General features: G+C 43.7%; 1 pseudogene; it reads right to left on the reverse strand.

The window, feature by feature from the left end:
- Positions 1 to 1992: 1992 nt before the first annotated feature.
- Positions 1993 to 2874, reverse strand: LOC147443057 (uncharacterized; annotated as a pseudogene).
- Positions 2875 to 21399: the final 18525 nt, after the last annotated feature.

The following is a 21399-nucleotide window of genomic DNA, read 5'->3' on the forward strand; positions in this document are numbered from 1 at the left end:
ACCACAATCAATCAATCTCTCTCTCTCTCTCTCTCTCTCTCTCTCTCTCTCTCTCTCTGTGCAAACACACACAAAAGACCCGGAGCCACCCCTACCACGGATGCTATGCACAAGACGAGATAGTCGAGATGGAATAAGCGGACTTAGACAACACAAAATAACCCGGCAATGATTGCTATCCTTTATTCAAAACAAACTCAATACACCATCTTCGAGAGAGACACTCTTGAACCTTTTTTTGCCACCTGCCGAACAACCACCGAAGCCCTCGTTGGCTTCTTCTTGTCCAAAGCTCCTTAGTCGATTCACCTCTCATGCATAGGCAGCCCCTTGCTTGTCTTTACTCCCCGATGGTGGCCCCCTTCAAGCTTCTTGCAGCCCCTCGTGACTCCAATAACCTCCCTCACTGTCCGGGAAACCCTCCTCTAGCTTGGTATGGCCACCCCTGGATGGATGCTCCACAAGCGGCCTCCTTCATGGCCCTGCAACTGCAGTCCGTCAACACATTCAGGAGCTCTCGGCCCGGAAATCCGTAGACCCCATCACCTTGCGGTCTCTCCTTTCTCTCCTTCTGGGCCCGCCCCTTCATGCCAACTTACGGCCCTTCTCCCCTCATGGCGTCATCACCCTACAGCCTACCACCTCTCACAGATGCATCCCCTCGTGACTATCATGTCTTCCCGTCACCCCCTAGGCGGCTTTTCTGCAGCGCCACCCCCTGTATATCGGGTTGCCCTCTGGCGGCCACCCCTTGATGCAACTGGCGGCCCACTTTTCCCTGGCTGCATTCGCCTCTTGCGCCACCAAGTGGCCCCTTCATATCTCTTTGCAATGGCGTCCACTGTCTAGCAGCCCATGGCCGCTTTTCAATCGATGGAGCCCCTCAATCTACTGCATGGTGCCACCTCCCCTGCATAGCGGGCTGACCCCCTCCCGCCGATCTCCAACTCTAGCCCACAATTTTTTTTATCGGGCTGCCTTCCTCTGCATCATGGTGAGCCCCTGAACTTCGCAATTCGCCCTCCTGCATGGCCCTCAAGTGGCGCACCCTGTTTTTTTAATCTACAGTCGGGTGCTTCTCTTTCTATTCCTAGGCGACCTCCCTTGATAGCGCTACCACCTCTGAATAGTTGCATGGCTTGGAATAATTAAAGCCTTCCAAAAATACAATTCCCTTTCTAAGGGCATTCCCACCGAAGGCAATCCGAAGGCAATCAACACTCAGCCATAATGAGAACAGTCCTTCATATCCTTCCAGAAGGGTGCGTCGTATACCAAGGCTTGATAGCCACAAAAGAGCATATAAAAAACTTCAAGGTGTCAATATATCCGCCAATAGAAGGGCCAATCGTCATGAACGTCGACAACATCAAAGGGAAATCCTCTCGCCTGAGGACTCGATTGACAAACAGACAACACATATCCTCAAACGCATGAAAAGCCCAGCACCTGCTGATCCTGATGTCCGATCCAACATGCACATCATAGCACCGTCCGCCTTCCAAGTCATGAGAACCACAAATGACCTGTAGAGTGTTGCCTTTGGCATACGCATCCACGTAGTAGAGTGTCGTACAGATAGCCTGCCCCAAGTTCCATATGACAAACTTGATGGTACCTGCATCCAGCACTCCTTGTCCCGCTCACAAGCTTGTGATATCAGGCTTTGCTCTAGCCACCTGTGATTGGACGAAACACTACAACTATCCACTAGCAAGTGCCCCATCTCTGTGCACCTGTCCCCTAATTGCATCAAAGACCTTTCCAATGCTCTCGTCATTTGCCTGCAAACTGCCATTCCTAAACCTATTGCACTTCCACAGGTCGACCATCTCCAGCTGTACCATCATTGGCCAATCCCTCATTGAGCATTTATGCTCAACCATAGTATTATTTAGGTATTAGAAAACTGCATAAGAAGCGAGAACATGATAGTATAATAGGAAGTTATATGTAGTAGAACTGTATAGAGAAATAGAGAGGGAGATCGTATCAGCTGCATAAACCCCCCGGATCAAATGGAAAGCCTCGAGCTTTCCCAAGTGTGATGCAAGATCCACCGGGATCAAATACATGGCATTGAGCACAGCCATCTGTCTCTAGTACATGAATAATCAGCCATTCTTTTGCACCTATAAAGCCCAAAAATCAACCTCTCGTGCAACTTGAGGTAACTTCGACCTTCAACCTGTATCCATACGGCGGATTCATAGACGAAACAAGCCTATAAACCAACCTGTGAAGCATCTGCACCATACATCATTAGTCTCTCACCTGCTAGAGAGCTCTCCATAGCAGACCCCTCATCAAGAGAGCTTTGCAACCCGTGCAATACTACCTGTAAAGAAACTTTCAAGAGCATGAACACCAATAGCAGAACACCCACCTTTGGCAATCTGTCTTCCACTACCACTACTTCTTGGAGAACAAAGCCTACCTGCTTCTCAAGCATATCCCCTGTTGTAGGTCCTTCAAATGTCACACACTCCATACCTGACTCACCACGCAAGTCTTTGTCTGCCATAGCCTTTGATACTTCATTTTCAACCACTTTATGCGAGGGCAAATCAGATTGTTCGATTACCTTTGCCCGCTCTTCAAGGACTCCTCCTACGACCATATCATCTGCTAAGAAAAAAGGAAAGCCATGAACTATTACCTCATCCTCTGGTAGGTCGACATCACCAACACCTTCTGGAATGCACTACCACTCTTCAACATGATCAGTGGGGCAAGGTTGCCCAACCCCTTGGCTTGCTTCTTCTTACACAGCTTCGACCATTTCCTTGCCAACATATTCACACTTTACCTGCGAGCTCTGACCCATAGCTTCATTTGCTTCTTCATGCATACACACTTCGACCAAGACCGCATCCTTGCTAGCCCGGCTAATAGACTCTTGTATAGCATCACACCAGCTTGGAGGCACAAATTGAAACGAAGAACTGAAATGGCTTACCAATGATGAAGCAACTACCTCTTTGGCGCTTGAGCTCCCCTTTGGATTCATGGCATGATGCAACTCCATTGTCAAGCTTTATCCATAGTCTTCTGGCTTCAACAAACCCATCTCCAGCTTCTTCTTTGCTTTCCTGCTCTTACCCTTGGCTAAGCAAACCATTTGCGCATAGTCCTCTGCACCACCGCACTCGACCTTCTTTTTGATTCGCGGATTCAAGTAGGCTAGAAGCTGCTCTCGCTTGAAATGGTCTCCATTTTGCACACATGTAACAGCAACTAGTCCCTCCCAAATAGATTCAAATTTACCCAAAAACAAAGCAAAGTATTCACTTACATTCTGCTTTAGCTTGCTCAATTGGTCACCCAAGTCCAATGGAGAAACCCATTTCTGAAAAGCTTCAACAAACTGTTTGCGAATCTCGCTCATCGACTGACGATCTGCAATCTTCAATCCCTCAAACCAGGCCTTGGCTAGTCCTTGTAGAACCAATGGTAGGGCCTTCAATTTGGCTTCATGTCTGTTAGGAAATAAGACGTAGCTCAATAGATAATTGAGTAGATTACTTAATGGAGAGAGACAGACTTACATACACGAGATTATAGAGTAGAGAGAGAGAGAGAGAGAGAGAGAGAGAGAGTACACACGATATACGTGGTTCACCCAATGTGGGCTACGTCCACGGGAAAACAGCCACTCAATGGATTTAGTACTTCAAAACAAGAAGTAGTTTACAAAGGGATTATACCCTTAATGGAGCTCCCGCCTTGCTTCACTCTCACCACCTCACACTCACCTTGTTGCATCAACTTCACACTATGAAATGTGTGTAGAAATGGCCTCCATTTATAGGGCAAAAGGGCTGCCCTCTCTTATGAGAGGCAGCCATGTGTAGCCGCCCTTGTGTGAATAAGTCCAAATCGAACCCTTCAATCCGCCCATGTGTGGCCGCCCTTGAGAAGACAAGTCCGCTTTTGAATTCGGCCACCGGCCCCGACCATTGACTTCGGACCACCGGCCACCGGCCATTGACTACCGGCCCCGACCATTGACTTCCGACCACTTTCTTGCCGCCATCCGGCCATAATATTCCAGCAAAAAGGAATATTCCTGCGCGGAAAAAAAAGTCTCGGGGGCTTCCGCCCCCGAGGCCCCTAAAGTTGCCCATGGTTTTTGGCCGTGAAAATTTTGGTGTCCGGTGAGTGATTTTCCTTTATGCACGATGGCTTCTCCTCATAATGGGGACCTTACAAATGTGCGCTTTTACCACAGAAATTTACAAGGGTAAATCAGACTCCATACTTAACAATCTCCTACTTGGAGACTGATCTCCAAACCAAACCTGTGACTGCTTTCCATCCTCGCTTTTTATCCTTGAATGCCGATTGAAGATGAGCAAAAGATCAACTTCTCCTTGTTGACCACCTTTGTAAAAATGTCTGCAGGATTTCCACTTGTATGCACCTTTCCTAGCTTTAGATGTCCCTCTTCCAAAAGAGTGCGTATGAAGTGATATCTCACCTCAATGTGCTTTGTCCTTGAATGAAAGGCTGAGTTCTTTGCAAGATGGATAGCGCTTTGGCTATCACTGTACAAGACACAATTGTCTTGTTTGAATCCAATCTCTTCTAAGAATCTGTGAAGACACAGAATTTCTTTGCTTGCCTCCGTCATTGCTACATACTCTGCTTCCGTGGTAGAAAGTGAAACCACTTTCTGCAGCTTTGAAGCCCAGCTTACTTTTGTGCCTCCAACCGTGAACACATAGCCAGTAGTGCTCCTTCGAGTATCTTTGTCACCTGCCATATCTGCATCAGCATACCCTTCTAGAAAAATATCAGTTCCTGCAAAATACAAAGCATTTGTTGTTGTCCCTTTTAGATACCTAAGTATCCACTTCATAGCTTGTCAGTGCTCTTTACCTGGGTTGTCCATGAACCTACTCACAACTCCCACTGCATGTGCAATGTGTGGCCTTGTCCAGACCATAGCATACATTAGAGAACCTACCGCTGCAGCATATGGAACTTTAGACATATAAGCTATCTCCTCTTCTGTCTTTGGACACATATCCTTCGTTAGTTTAAAATGACCAGCCAAAGGTGTAGAAATTGGTTTTGCATTTTGCATTGCAAACCTTTCCAGTACCTTCTTGATGTAATATTCTTGAGATAGCTTTATTGTCTTCTTCGTTCTGTCCCTTGATATTTTCATACCAAGTATCCTCTTTGCAGCACCTAAATCTTTCATTGAAAAAGATTTATACAGCTCCTCTTTTAGGTCTTTGATGTCCTGCATGTTAGCACTTGCAATCAACATGTCATCAACATATAACATTAGAATGATGAATTTTCCATCTCCCAAATTCTTCGTGTAGACATAGTGATCCGAGTTGCATCTTGTGAATCCATGATCCAACATCCATCGATCAAATTTCAAGTACCATTGTCTTGATGCTTGTTTTAAACCATACAAGCTCTTCTTTAATCTGCAAACCATTTTCTCCTTACCTTTTACTTCATTACTCTTTGGTTGAAGCATGTAGATTTCCTCCTCTAAGTCACCGTGAGGGAATTCCGTATTTACATCCATTTGCTTGAGATTTAGATCATGAGCAGACACAAGGCTTAAGACAAGCCTAATTGAGTTCATTTTTACAACAGGAGAAAATATTTCATTGAAGTCAATACCTTTCTTTTGAGAAAACCCTTTTACCACAAGCCTAGACTTGTACCTTTTCTTCCCACCTTCTTCTTCCTTCAGCTTGTACACCCATTTGTTTTGAAGTGCTCGCTTACCTTTAGGCAACTCAATCAACTCCCATGTTTGGTGCAATGTAGTGAGTACATCTCCACTTGCATGCTCTTCGTCCATTCTTCTTTGGATTCATGTTGCATAGCTTCTTCGTATGATTCTGGCTCTCCAGAATCTGAGATCAAGAGACGGATGAAGGAAGGAACAAACCTTCTGGGAGGTCTACTTGCTCTTGTAGATCTTCAGGAATAGGTTAAGTCTCCTCATTTGGTTGACGTTGTTGCACATTGTCACCGTTTGTAGTCCTTGAGTCTTCACCGTCCTCAAGATCCATGTACTCATCACCTGTTTCTTTTATTTGTTTTCTTTCCAAGTAATCTTTGTACATATTTTGTTCGTTAAAAATTACATCCCTACTCCTTAAGATTTTACCATCTTCAGGATTCCATAGGCGATACCCAAAGTCACCTTCTCCATAGCCAATGAAGAAAAACTTTTTAGACTTTGTATCTAGCTTTGATCTTAGGCTTCTATCTATGTGCATGAAAGCCTCACATCCAAACACTTTGAGAAATGCATAATTCACCGGTGTAACTGTCTATGCCTCTTCTGGAACTCCCCCATCCAATACCGTTGAGGGTGACCGATTGATTAAGTACAGAGACGTACTAACAGCTTCCGCCCAAAGCTCAAGCGGTAGGCCTGCATGTAGACGCATTCTCCGTGCTCGCTCCATGATTGTCTTGTTCATCCTTTCCGAAATCCCATTTTGTTGAGGTGTCCTTGGGGTTGTCCTTTGCCTCTGAATGCCATTGCTAGCACAAAATCTTTCAAAAGCTTGGCTACAATATTCGCCTCCATTGTCGGATCTGAGGCATTTAACCTTGGTACTTGTTTTATTCTCCACAAAGGCTTTCCACCTTTGAAATACGGAAAATACATCGGATTTATTCTTCATGACATAAAACCATGTTTTTCTAGTCGCATTGTCTATGAATGTTACATAGTACAATGAGCCACCAAGTGATGGTGTACTTGCAGGACCCCAAACATCAGAATGAACCAACTCAAGTTTTTTATTTTTTCTTTCATTTCCTAATTTTTGAAATTTTACCCTCTTTTGTTTACCATAAACACAATCTTTATAGAACTCTAAGTGCACTTCTTTCAAACCTGGTAGAAGCTTCTTTGTTTGAAGGATTTGCATTCCTTTGACACTAATATGCCCAAGCCGGTAGTGCCACACTGCATTGTCAACTTCTGTAGTTGCTGCACAAGCTGAAGGTTGCGTGCTAACAGTACACAAGTAAAGTGTACCGACCTTTTCTCCCTTGGCAACCACCAAAGATTCCTTTGAGATCTTCCACCGTTTGTTTTCGAATGCAATGTTGTGACCTTCATCGTCCAATTGTCCTGTAGAGATTAAATTTTTGCGAAGAGAAGGAACATGCCTAATATCTTTAAGCTTCCATTCATTTTCGTTTGCAGTTTTGACAGAAACAGTACCTTTGCCAACAATCTCACAAGCTTCATCATCTCCCAAGTATACATACCCAAAATTATCTTTGGTGTAGTCTTGGAAATGTTGCTTGTGTGGTGTCGCATGGAATGAAGCCCCGGAATCTACTATCCAGGAATTAGACACATTGTCTAATGAGAGAATTAGAGCATCTTGCTCTACTTTACCTGCCACATTGGCCTCCGATGTTGGCTTGTTGTCTTGAGACTCTATCTCCTTCTTCTTCTTGGACTAGCAATCCTTCTTGACGTGGCCCTTTTTGACGTTCCAACATTCAAGAACTGACTTTGTGCGTGACTTGCTCCACCTTGAACGATCACGACTCTTTTGGTTTTTGAACCTCTCCTTAGGCCTTCCTCTTGTTTCCACTGACAGTGCAGCACTTGATGATTCTCCTGTGCTTCTCCTTCATATTTCCTTGCTTAGGAGAACACCCACAACATCATCAAACTTAAGAGTATTTGTGCCAGAAATAGAATTACTTACAGCCATCACAAGGCTGTCCCAACTATCCGATAGAGATGATAGTATAAGGAGAGCTCCACTTCGTCATCGAAGTTGATTTTCACCGATCGAAGTTGACTTATGTTTGTGTTAAAGTCATTTAGGTGTTCTGCAACTGAACCATTCTCTGCCATCTTTAGATTGAACAAGCACTTCATAAGAAATACCTTATTGGATGCCGATGGTTCTCGTAGAAGTCGTCAAGTGACTTCATCAAGTCCTCCGTGGTCTTCATCTCCGAAACATTGAAGACCACCGTTGACGCCAAGCTTAACCGGATTGTTCCCAGTGTCTTTCGATCAAGGACAATCCATGCTTCATCTGCCATCGTTGCGGGCTTCTTTGCAAGACCGCCTAATGGAAAATAGAAGTCCTTTTGGTAGAGATAGTCTTCAATCTGCATCTTCCAATGTTGGTAGTTTTTGCCATTGAACTTCTCAATCTTGAGCTTCCCTTCCTCCGCCATAACTCCCACTCAATTCAAGGAATCCTTTCCTTGAGATAACTTAGCTTCGAGCAAACCTTGCTCTGATACCAGTTGTTAGGAAATAAAACGTAGCTAAATAGATAATTGAGTAGATTACTTAATGCAACAGAGACAGATTTACATACACGAGATTATAGAGTAGAGAGAGAGAGAGTACACACGATATACGTGGTTCACCCAATGTGGGCTACGTCCACGGGAAAATAGCCACTCAATGGCTTTAGTACTTCAAAACAAGAAGTAGTTTACAAAGGGATTATACCCTTAATGGAGCTCCCGCCTTGCTTCACTCTCACCACCTCACACTCACCTTGTTGCATCAACTTCACACTATGAAATGTGTGTAGAAATGGCCTCCTTTTATAGGCCAAAAGGACTGCTCTCTCTTATGAGAGGCAGCCATGTGTAGCCGCCCTTGTGTGAATAAGTCCAAATCGGACCCTTCAATCCGCCCATGTGTGGCCGCCCTTGAGAAGACAAGTCCGCTTTTGAATTCGGCCACCGACCAACCAACCAGTTGTTTTCCGACCACTTTCTGGCCGCCGTCCGGCCATAATATTCCGACGAAAAGGAATATTCCGACGAGGAAAAATAAGTCTCCACCGCTTCCGTCCCCGAGGCCCCTAAAGTTGCCTCTGGTTTTTTTCCGTGAAAATTTTGGTTTCCGACGAGTGATTTTCCTTTACGCACGATGGCTTCTCCTCATAATGGAGGCCTTACAAATGTGCGCTTTTACCACAGAAAATTACAACGGTAATATAAATCAGGCTCCACACTTAACAATGTCCACAAATTGTTAATTGCAACAGGTATAGCTCCAGATTGAAAAACCAATCTGCAGCCTCTTCTTCTCTAGCAAGCACCAAGTTTATATCATACATCATCTTCAGGCTTAAAAGCTTCACCGAGGAGCAATGAGTAGATCCTCAGTGGGGGCACCACTGATGGGATAGGGGAAATAGGAGCACACGCAGGACACAAACTCGATGCCTCTCTATAGCCCAACAGATATCCAACACCCCAAGCCACTCAGAAACATACACGCACGCACACTTCCTGCAACTTGCATTGAACAGCCTCGCTTACAAGCAATTTTGGCTACACGCGATCATATTTACTGATGCACACATCAATGCACCCATATCTGTAAACACACTCGCACCGAGAGGCCTCGCAAGCCTCGATCGCACACAAAAACACTCTCAATCTGCAACCACAATCAATCTCTCTCTCTCTCTCTCTCTCTCTCTCTCTCTCTGCACACACACACACAAAAGACCCGGAGCCACCGCTACCACGGGCGCTATGCATGAGACGAGATACTTGAGATGGAATAAGTGGACTTAGACAACACAAAATAACCCGGCAATGATTACTATCCTTTCTTCAAAACAAACTCAATACACCATCTTCGAGAGACACACTCTTGAACCTTTTTTTGCCACCTGAGTTGAACAACCTCTGAAGCCCTCGTTGGCTTCTTCTTGTCCAAAGCTCCTCAATCGATTCACCCTTGCTTGTCTTTACTCCCCGATGGTGGCCCCCTTCAAGCTTCTCGCAGCCCCTCGTGACTCCAATCACCTCCCTCGCTGTCCGAGTGACCCTCCTCTAGCTTAGTATGGCCACCCCTGGCTGGATGCTCCACAAGTGGCCTCCTTGTTGGCCCTCCAACTGCAGTCCGTCAACCCCTTCAGGAGCTCTCGGTCCGGAAATCCGTAGCCCCCATCACCTTGCGGCCTCTCCTTTCTCTCCCTTCTGACTTACGGCCCTTCTCCCCTTATGGCGTCATCACCCTACAGCCCGCCACCTCTCACAGATGCAGCCCCTTGTGACTGTCCTGTCTTCCCGTCACCCCCCTAAGCGGCTTTTCTGCAGCGCCACCCCCTGTATATCGGGTTGCCCTCTGGCGGCCACCCCTTGGTGCAACTGGCGGCCCACTTTTCCCTAGCTGCATTCGCTTCCTGCGCCACCAAGTGGCCCCTTCACATCTCTTTGCAATGGCGTCCACTGTCTAGCAGCCCATGGCCGCTTTTCAACCGATGGAGCCCCTCAATCTACTGCATGGTGCCACCTTCCCTACATAGCGGGCTGACCCCCTCCCGCCGATCTCCAACTCCAGCCCACGAATTTTTTTATCGGGCTGCCTTCCTCTGCATCATGGTGAGCCCCTGAACTTGGCAATTCGCCCTCCTGCATGGCCCTCAAGTGGCGCACCCTATTTTTTTCATCTACAATCGGGTGCTTCTCTTTCTATTCCTGGGCAACCTCCCTTGATAGTGCTACTACCTCTGAATAGTTGCATGGCTTGGAATAATTAAAGCCTTCCAAAAATACAATTCCCTTTCTGAGGGCATTCCCACCGAAGGCTCCGAACAGTCCTTCATATCCTTCCACAAGGACGTGTCCTATACCAAAGCTTGATAGCCACAAAAGAGCATAAAAAAGCCTTCAAGGTGTCAAGATATCCGCCAATAGAAGTGGCAATCGTCACGAACGTCGACAATATCAAAGGGAAATCCTCTTGCCGGAGGACTCAATTGACAAACAGAGAACACATATCCTCAAACACATGAAAAGCCCTGCACCTGTTGATCCTGATGTCCGATCCAACATGCATATCATAGCACCGTCCACCTTCCAAGTCTTGAGAACCACAAATGACCTGTACAGTGTCACCTTTGGCATACACATCCATGCAGTAGAGTGTCGTACAGACAGCGTGCCCCACATTCCATATCACAAACTTGATGGTACCTGCATACAACACTCCTTGTCCCGCTCACAAGCTTGTGATATCAGCCTTTTCTCCAACCACCTATGATTGGACAAAACACTGACAGCTATCTACTAGCAAGTGCCCCATCTCTGTGCATTTGTCCCCTAACTGCATCAAATACCTTCCCAATGCTCCCGTCATCTGCCTGCAAACTGCCATGCCTAGACCTCTTGCACTTCGATAGGTCGACCATCTCCAGCTGTACCATCATTTCCCAACCCCTCGTTGAGCATTTATGCTCAACCATAGTATTACTTAGGTATTAGAAAACTGCATAAGAAGCGAGAACATGATAGTATAATTGGAAGCTATATGTAGTATAACTGTATAGATAGATAGAGATAGATAGATAGTCCTAGATTTTCCAATGTAATTTGTAGGATTTGGATTGGCTCTCAAAGAGGACACTGACACCTGGTTCAATTCTGTGGAACATAGCTATTTTGAGTTGATCGAGGAGGTGTTTGACAAATTTATCAAGGAATTCTCGCAAAGAGGGATGGCTCATAACATCGTCACACAAATAAATAAATTCAAGCAAAAAGGAGGCAAATCTGTACGAAAAGCAGCCTTAAGGCTAAAAAGATATGTGAAGTTCTATTCAATAGAAGAACTACCAACCCTGTCAAGATTAATGCTCATTTTTTTCCAAGGATCAAAGAATGCAAATCTCTATAAAGATCTACACATGAAAAAGAGCACTACATTGAAGGAGTTGACAAAAGAAGCTCTACACTTAATAGATAATTTTTTTGTCTACAAGAATGGAGAGTATAAGGATTTAGATGATGATTCATCATCACAGCATAGTGGATCCAAGTCTACCAAGTCTGTACAAAAGTACAAATCTCTACTACATCAGGAGTACGTAGGTCATCAAAGAAGTGCTTAGAGGATTACTAAGTTTGCTAAGATGCAGGTTAAGAAACCTAAGTGGTGTGCGATAGAGGAAAAAGGGACAAATCACGCGACTGAAGAGTGCTACTACAACAAGGGGTACATAAAAGAATGCCAGTATGTCCCACAAGTTCAAGTAGCACAAACGCAAGTCCAATGTCAAGATACACAACAAGAGTTCCTTCGGGACTAGTAGGAGTTGAAAGACCATAACAAGTCTTAGGACAAAAACCTCCACTACCAAGAACGAAACCGGAAGGAGTCACAAATGCACCAACTATAGAAGAGCCAGAGGACTAGGAACTTGTGTCAATGCCTGCATATTACAAGGGGCCTAGTGGATAAATGACTAGCACGGGATATTATCCACCTGAAGAACCAAAAGCACTGAAACCTTGGAGCATGAGCGAGCTGGTTGGACCATCGACTGTAGCACATGCTTTGAGAGGGTAAATATAGTTTGGAAAAATTAACATTGCTATTCATACTTAATGGAGGATTAGTAGGTCAAGACCTACCTATCAGCAAAGAGCTACTCAAGGAGAACCTCGACGACCCATAGGACCTTGTTATAAGCGACGTGGAGGTGACCCCCTGATGAGAGACTTCCCTCATGATGAAATCATAAGAGTGAATGCATATTGTGCTAAGTGTGGAATCACTCATTTGATTCCTAATTGCCCAAGTAACCCTACCAAAGGATCAAAAGTAAAGGTGAACATACTCGAGGCAATACCATCTAGTAGTGGATAAAAAAACAAAAATGTGATACCAATCCAAGTAATCACCAGAGCAAAAGCTCAAAGGCAAGCGAACCCATAATAGATGAACCAAAAATAGATGCACCTAACACTAAACAAAAGAGCCAATGAAACAAATGGAATGCTAGTAGTGTTGGAATTAGGGTTGTATGGAAACACATGTAGCTTGGAGAAGACGTAGGAAGCTCAAGGCACAGAACAGAGAGTGTATTATTTAGTGTGCAATGAAAAGATAGATAGCCCCAGAGTTATGAGCGTATATACAATGCACGTGGGGAAAAACCTCCTAATGAGGAAAAAAATTCCTTGAATGTCCTAAATGTGTTCAAGCACATCACTACCACATGTATATGGTAGCAAACACCCCCCATGGGAGTGATTCGATGAACAAGAGATGGCACATAGAGTATAGAGAAGTGCCATGACCTGAGGACATGATCAACCCACAAAGGTGAGTAAGATGAAAGCTTTGCGGAAAGCTTTAAACTTCTCACGAGACAATGCCTTTGTGAATAGATCTGCAAGGTTGTCATGTGTTGTCACATAATCCAAGATGATCTCTCATGCTGATATCCTCTCCCTGACTTAGTGGTAATGCACCTCAATGTTCTTTGTGCGAGCATGTAAAAATGGTTCCTCGGAACCGCCAATGCACTATGATTACCAATATAGATAGTGTCATGTCCAACACTCAAATCAGCCATAAGGCATCTGAGCCATATACACTCAACCGTAGTTGTGAAGAATGCCCTATACTTAGCCTCACAACTGGAAGTGTCCACAGAAGGTTTCTTCTTGCTCAACCATGATATGCATGAGTTGTCAAGCATAAAACAAAAACCACTTGTGGACATTTGTGTGTCAAAACAACCAGCCCAATTTGAGTCCAAAAAAGCATGTAAATATAGCAACAATGATCCCCCCTTGGGATAAAAAAATCCAAGATGTAAAGTGCCACTCAAGTAGCAAAACATCCTCTTGACAACCTGGCAATACTTAGACCCTAAGCTATGCACGAATCTATTGACCTGTGAGACTGCAAACTGAATATATGGTCTCGTGTTGCATACATATCCAATAGCAGTTTGTTAGAGAGTGACATCAAAAATATCACCAGCATCATGAAGACTCGATTTCAAACCTGTTACATGGGAGTGGAAAAATGTTTGCAATACTCAAGTCGAAATTTACATAACAATGTTTGTATGTAACTTGTCTGACACAAGGCAATACCACCATCACACTACTTAAATTGTATGCCGAAGTAATGATTAACACTAGAATTGTAATGAGCGACAAGACAGGTTGAAGCCACAAAAATGGCTCACATCAGGATTCTAGTAAATGAAACATAACTTTATATGACCTCAAAATCTCATGAAACTTCTTAATTATGGGTTCAAGTTATGAAAAAGGTTTCTAGATACACAGTTTACATGAAAAGCTCAAAAATTAATTTTAAAAAAAATCTAAAATTAGTAAATTTTACGTAAAACTGCACTTCAACACTTAACTTGGAGAAGTAAAAAATGTCGCGAGTTTTTTTGTATGGCTAAGAACAGCTTGGTGCATCTATCACATACCTATTGAGGGATTTTTCAAAGAAGTTTGGGCCTACTTAAGAATGATTTGATTTGCTTTCAAAAGAAAATAGAAAATTTTTGTCCATTCTCACAAATTAGTTGTAGAAGATGGCAATGGAAAGACACCTTTAGACCTTCATTTAGCTCTGTACTATTTTTTTATCAACTCATATTGAGTGTTGGTCATAATTCCCTGAAACCATTTCGTATTTGAATAACTAACATATTGTTGAGAAATGTTTTACAAAAGTCTCAAAGAGACACAAAAGTGGCTGGTTTTTTACAGAACTAGTGTGATGGAAGTTGTGTGTTTTTTACAAGATGAAAGTTGTGCATTATGGAAAATTTGGACCCTCAAAGGGGCCCTATAAGGAGGTTTGACTTTGGATCTCTTGTCCAAAGTGGGCAACCCGGTGAAGTACATAAACGCTTTGTCAAAACCCTATCAACCAACATATCATTGGAAACATTTTAGAAAGTAGGTTCTAAATCCCCAAACTCCCACAAATTTAGAGTTGATTTGTAGAAGTTATGGACTCCCCACTAAAGTTGAAATGTGGGGAGAGATTCCATTTATAAGATGGAATTGGAGCTGATCTCTTGAGACAACTAATTCCAGTGTTAGAAGATTTCAGCTCTACTTCTACTAGTGTGAGAAGATTATAGACAATAGACTGGACAGAAATAAAAAACTAGACTGGAATTTGGATACTGGAATAAGAATCAGACTTATGTACTGGAAATAATGTTCAGATTCAAATTCAGAATACTGGATGAGAAGTGTAACTGGAATATATGCCATGATTGGGATTACAGATAAAGATTACAGCGAATATGATTTACAAAGAGAGAGTACAATTGACAACACTGCCAATGATTCTCAAGTACAAGTGTAGCCAAAGTGCTAACCCAAATGATAACAATTGCCAACCCGATTACAATGTAATGGGCCCTATTTATACACTTTGGGTTTACTATAGTAATTAGTAACTACTAAGTAATTCGCTGCCCATCTCCTAAAAGGACGTTCCCACATAGTGAAACTATCCAGCGGTCTACATCCTTCCCTTCTTTCTTGAATTTTGGCAAGATTCCAAAATTTCTGAAAAATTCCCCTGTATGATTCAGATGTGAGAGTGAAAAATCCACCGTCTGGTTCTGATGCTGGGAATCGGGCTTGACCACTGACAGAGTGGCCATTCAAAGATTGCGAGAGGCAGCGAAAAAGGCCAAGGGACTGCGAGAGGCATCTGAAAAGGCCAAGGTAGAGCTCTCATCAGGCCAAGATAGAGCTCTCATCTCCTCCTGCCCGCTGAGGAAGAAAAGTTACCACTGAATTATGAGATGGAACTACCCACTATCCTTCCATTGGACCGTCTTTCGTTTTCCCTTTTACCTAGAGGGTGCCTGAGAAGTCCTAGTACCAACATTCTCCTTCTGAATCAGTCGGTAAATGGCCTCCTGCTCAAGCTGATACCACCTTTCTGTGGTCATCTCTACTTCATAAGGCGTGAGGGAATGATAGGTTTTGGTGTCAGGATCATAGAGTGTATGCCTGCCCTTGGTAATCCTGGTTCTGGCCAGCTTATGACAATGCGAAGCAGTATGGATCCATCCTTCTTGAAGAGGCTGATTAGTTTTAACTCGAGCTTCGAAAAGAATCTCAACCATCTCCCTATACTGTGGTGCTAGACCCGCCTTAGCTGCAACATCCTTTTCAGGCAATTTAGAAGATTTGAGAGTAAGTTGTAGTAGCTGATTAGTAATCTTGGTCAGGCCTCTGATTTGAATCTTCCACTAGCCCACACACATCCGGATCCTATGCATCTCCTCTTTCAGTGCATGAATATCATTGATTTGGAGAGCATCATTGAACAGCGTTTGCCAAGTCTTCCATTCCACAGTTGATCGCTCATATCAGTCTTGAAGCTCATCAGTAATCTTGAAGTATGTAAGGCGATCAACTGGTTCTCGATGTTGAGGATACAATGCTGGAAAGAATCTTGGCAGCTCTATCTCTCGTACTGGAAAGACGTACAAGAGAACTTGAGAATCAGGCACGAATTCTAAAAAATTGAGAACAGCCTAGTTCTCTTGCTGCATCATATTTTTGGTGATTCTCACTAGCTGGAATAATTTTTGGAGAGCAGTTGTCTGTGCTCCGACTGACATTCTAGAATGAGGTCCTTTGCTAGTGGCTATCTAGTACTCAAGAATGGCTCTGACTCTCTCATCCAAAACACCTCTAGCAGTTTACATTTGCACCAAAACTTCCTTTAGCTGTTCCCTAACATCCTTCATACATTTGTAAGTTTGTTTGTTTCTCAGCAGAAGTTCTAATTCTAGGGCAAAGAGCGACAATCTGCAGTAGACTGCCTTTACAAGTGTGGGTTTGTCACTCTCTCTTCAGCATTGAGTATCCATTCAGGAACTCTTTCCAGCAACTGGACTGTGATGGGATGCGCAGGTAAACGGCAAGCTTCTTTATCATGGAAAGCCGCTAATTTCCAATGCTCCACCATTTTCCTGGCTCCAACGTACAGCCTCTGAAACCATTCCAAATCAGAAAGGAGCTCATCATCCTCTAGATACAGTCTGTTGGAATTAGGGTTGCACAGAAACACACACAGCTTGGAGAAGATGAAGGAAGCTCAAGGACACAATAGAGAGTGTGTTACTTAGTGTGCAATGGAAAGATAGATAGCCCTAGAGTGATGGGCGTATATATAATGCATGGGAGAAAAAACCTCCTAAAGAGGGAAAAAATGCCCCGACGGTCCTAGTGTGTTCACACACATCACTACCACATGTATATGGTAACAAATACCCCCTGGAGTGATGCGGTGAACGAGAGCTGGCACATGAGTAAAGGGAAGTTCCATGCCCTGAGGACAGGATCAGTCCACAAAGGGGAGTAACCCAAAGCTTTGCGGAAATCTTCAAGCTTCTCACGAGACAATGCCTTTGTGAAAAGATCTGCAAGGTTGTCATGTGTTGGCACATAAGCCAAGCTGATCTCTCCTGCTGAGAGCCTCTCCCTGACATAGTGGTAATGAACCTCAATGTGCTTTGTGCGAGCATGAAAAACTGGGTTCCTCGCAACTGCCAATGCGATCTGACTGTCAGTGTAGATAGTGTTGGCAATGTCCTGTCCAACACCCAAATAAGCCATAAGGTGTCTGAGCCATACACACTCAACCATAGCTGTGAAGACTGCCCTGTACTCAGCCTCACAACTCGAAGTGGCCACAGTAGGTTTCTTCTTGCTCAACCATGATATACATGAACTGCCAAGCATGAAACAAAAACCACTTGTCGACACTCGCGTGTCAAAACAGCCAGCCCAATCTAAGTCCGAAAAAGCATGTAAGTCAGGCGGCAATGATCCCCCCTTGGGATAAAACAAGCCAAGATGTAAAGTTCCACTAAGGTAGCGGAAAATTCTCTTGACAGCCTGCCAATGCTTAGACCCTGGGCTATGCATAAATTTGTTGACATGTGAGACTGCAAACTGAATATCCGGCCTCGTGTTGCATACATAAATGAGGTAGCAAACAGCAGTTTGGTAAAGAGTGACATTAGCAAGATCACCAGCATCATGTAGACTCAACTTCAAACCTGTTTCCATGGGAGTGGCAATAGGTTTGCAATCCTCAAGTCCAAATTTACATAGCAATGTCTCTATGTAAATTTTCTGACACAAGGAAATACCACCATCACACTGCTTACACTGTATACCCAAGTAATGATGCAACAACCCCAAATCCTTCATCTTGAAAGTAGCATTCAAATCAGCCTTAAATTCAGCAATATGTCTCTCATTTGGTCCAGTGATCAGCAAATCATCAACATAAAGAACCACAATGAGAAGTACATCACCCTCACGCTTTACATACAATGTGCTTTCTGTTGGACTGTTACGAAAGCCTTGTTTGACCAAATGAGTGTCAGCTTTCTCATACCAAGCACGAGGAGATTGCATCAACCCATACAAAGCCTTCTTACATCCGCACACTTTGCCCTCTTGTTCTTTTAGGACAAAGCCGCGAGGCTGCATTACATAAACTTCTTTAAATATGTCACCATTCAAGAAAGCAGTAATGATGTGTGATTGATGTACATCCCAACCAAAATGAGCTACCAATGCACATAGAAAACGTACAGTAGTCATACGACAAGTGGAAGCAAAATTCTCTTCATAACGTATGCCTTTTTGCTGTGCATAACCCTTTGCAACAAGTCGAGCCTTATGGCAATCGATCTCACCATCCGGTTTGCGTTTCAACTTGTAAACCCACTTCGTACCAATGGCCTTTTTGCGAGGAGGAAAATCACATAAAGTCCATGTGTCATTCTCTATAAGTGCATCATATTCTGATTGCATGGCAGCCATCCAATTTTCTAAATTCTGTGCTTCATCAAAAGATAGAGGCTCCTCATCATCATGTAAGCTAGACACACCCAAAGCATAACAGTCTGATGCATAGCAAGAGCCTAAATGAGTACGACTAGAAAAAGGTGCATCCAATTTACTGTCACGCAAAGTGTACACCCGCCATTTTGGCATACCTCTAGCCTGCTCATTTTCAGCCCTTTCCTCATCATGTACATCTGCATCAGTAATAGGCTGATCTAAAACATTTTCACAAACCCCCATAGGCTGTACATTTGCCTCATTGGAACTTAAATTCGTATTTCTACCAATGAAAAGAGGCAACAAAGTGTCATAAATGTCCTATGAGCTTACATTAGTGTGTGTAGTACATGACAGCAAGGGCTGAACAGAATCTTCCACAAACACTACATCCCGAGAAACCAGAATACGTTTTGTTTGCGGATGATACAACCTGTAACCTTTGCTTTCAGCACTATAACCAACAAAAATACATTTGACAGCCTTATCATCCAATTTTCTGCGCTGCACTTGTGGCACCAAAGCATATGCCAATATAGCCAAAAACACGCATGTACTCAATAGAAGGCTTTCTATCATGCCATGCTTCATATGGAGTAATAGACTGCAAAGCTTTCATAGGACACCTGTTAAGTACATAAGTGGCACACGTGATGGCCTCAAGCCAAAAAGAATGCAGTAAAGCTTGACTTTTGACCATACATCGTGCCATTTTCGTCAGTGACCTGTTTTTTCTCTCAGCAACACCATTTTGCTGAGGTGTATAAGGCACCGTGCATTGGTGTTTTATCCCACGACTAGCCAGAAATGCATTATATTCATGAGACATATACTCCCCCCCTCGATCGGAACGGAGTGTCCCATAGTACATTTCGAGACATTTTCCGCCATAGCCAGAAATTGTTTGAAGCACATAAAAACTTTGGACTTTGCTTTAAGCAGAAATACCCATGCATGCCTGGAGTAATCATGAATGAAAGTCACGAAGTACAGGTAGTTGCCCAAGGACGGAGTTTGCATGGGCCCACAAACATCACTATGCACAAGTTGCAACCTGCATGTGGCCCAAACTGAACCATCCTTTGGAAACTTAGAACGGTGCATCTTACCCAAAATACAGCCTTCACAAACATGTTTGACAGGTGCTTCAAGAGGTGGCAAAGAAGCAACCATATCAGATTTCTGCAAACGCAGCAAACTGGCAAAATTCAGATGACCAAAACGTGCATGCCAATGTTTTGCATCTGAAATAGCCCTTGAATCTACAACAGCATTTAAAAAATTTTGTCCACACTTGTCATACAAAGTGAGCTTATACAGCCCACGGCACAAAAGCCCAGATGCAACAATTTCATCACCAAAACTGAGATCATGAATTGTACATCTGTCATCCACAAATTTGACTACAAATCCAAGTATAGCAAGTGCAGATACAGACAAGAGATTCTTCTTGATCCCAGGTACATAAAGTGCATCAACAAGTGTGAAGGAACTGCCATTAGCAGTAGTGAGCACAATCTTTCCAACTCCTTGAACTAGATAAGAGGCGTTGAGCTGAATAAGAGGCGTTGTTGGCACAATCATTCCAACTCCCTGAACTGGATAAGAGGCGTTGTTGGCACAAGTGACTAAATTCCCATGAGGGACTGACTCGAGAGAGGTAAACAATTCACGATGTGAGGTAAAGTTTCTTTGTAGCACCACTGTCGAAATACCACACATGTGAATCTGCAGCAACAACTGACAAGCATGCATCATGGACAGCAGGATTGTAAGTGCACTCTACGCTAAAATCCCATTCTGCACCAACATCAGCACCATAGTCTCCTTTCACAGAAGACTCAACAATGGCTGCATTTGTAGTGGAACCAGCATTTGCTGTGGAACCACCCTCTTTCTTCTTAGCCTCTTTGGCCTTCAACTTAGGACACAACTTGATCAAGTGATCATTAGCTTTACAATAATGGCAACGCATCTTCTTTTTGCCCTTATCACCAGAATTGCCAGACGAAGTGCTGCCAGCAGAAGCATTAGGAACAGAATTTTTGCCACTCGCAGCAGAACCATAAGAAGTGGCTGCATTACTGTTACCACCCTTTCTTTGAGAAGCAATAAAAGCATGTTCAACTGCACGCTACCTAGTCCTGTTTTTTCTAGAAAGTGACTCTTGCAAGAGCAATATGCATAATGCATCAAACTTGACAACTTCAGGATTTCCTTGGGTCATCAGTCTCCAAGTACTAGCAAAAGTCTGGTAGGAATCTGGTAAGGCATCAAGAACAGTCTGCACAAGGGAACTATCTGAAATGACTTCACCTATAGAGATAAGCTGCTCATTGATACCCTTGACACTAGCAAGGAAAGTGTCCATATCATCTTCCTCATGCATAATCTTTGACTCCAGCTCTTTACGCAGCAAAGCAATTTTAGCCTCATTGCGGCTTGCATAAAGACCTGCTAAAATATCCCAAGCCTGTTTTGTAGATTTTGCGGAATGGATGTGGTGAACAATGGTGCGCTTCACACACAACGCAATCAATGCATGATCCTGCACATCCTTAACATCCCAACGAGCTTGTTTTGCCGTAGGAAAAACAACTCTAACAGCTGTAATCCTTGCAGCAAGACCTGCAACATCCTCAACATTGCCTACATCATCAGAACCAGGACGTACATCACTGCCCTACACAATGTTCCAGACACCCTTTGACACAAGAACATGTTGCATCATATAAGCCCACATAG

The sequence above is a fragment of the Adiantum capillus-veneris genome, chromosome 14, assembly GCF_014529385.1.
Source record: "Adiantum capillus-veneris isolate H3 chromosome 14, ASM1452938v2, whole genome shotgun sequence".
Taxonomy (NCBI): Eukaryota; Viridiplantae; Streptophyta; class Polypodiopsida; order Polypodiales; family Pteridaceae; genus Adiantum; species Adiantum capillus-veneris.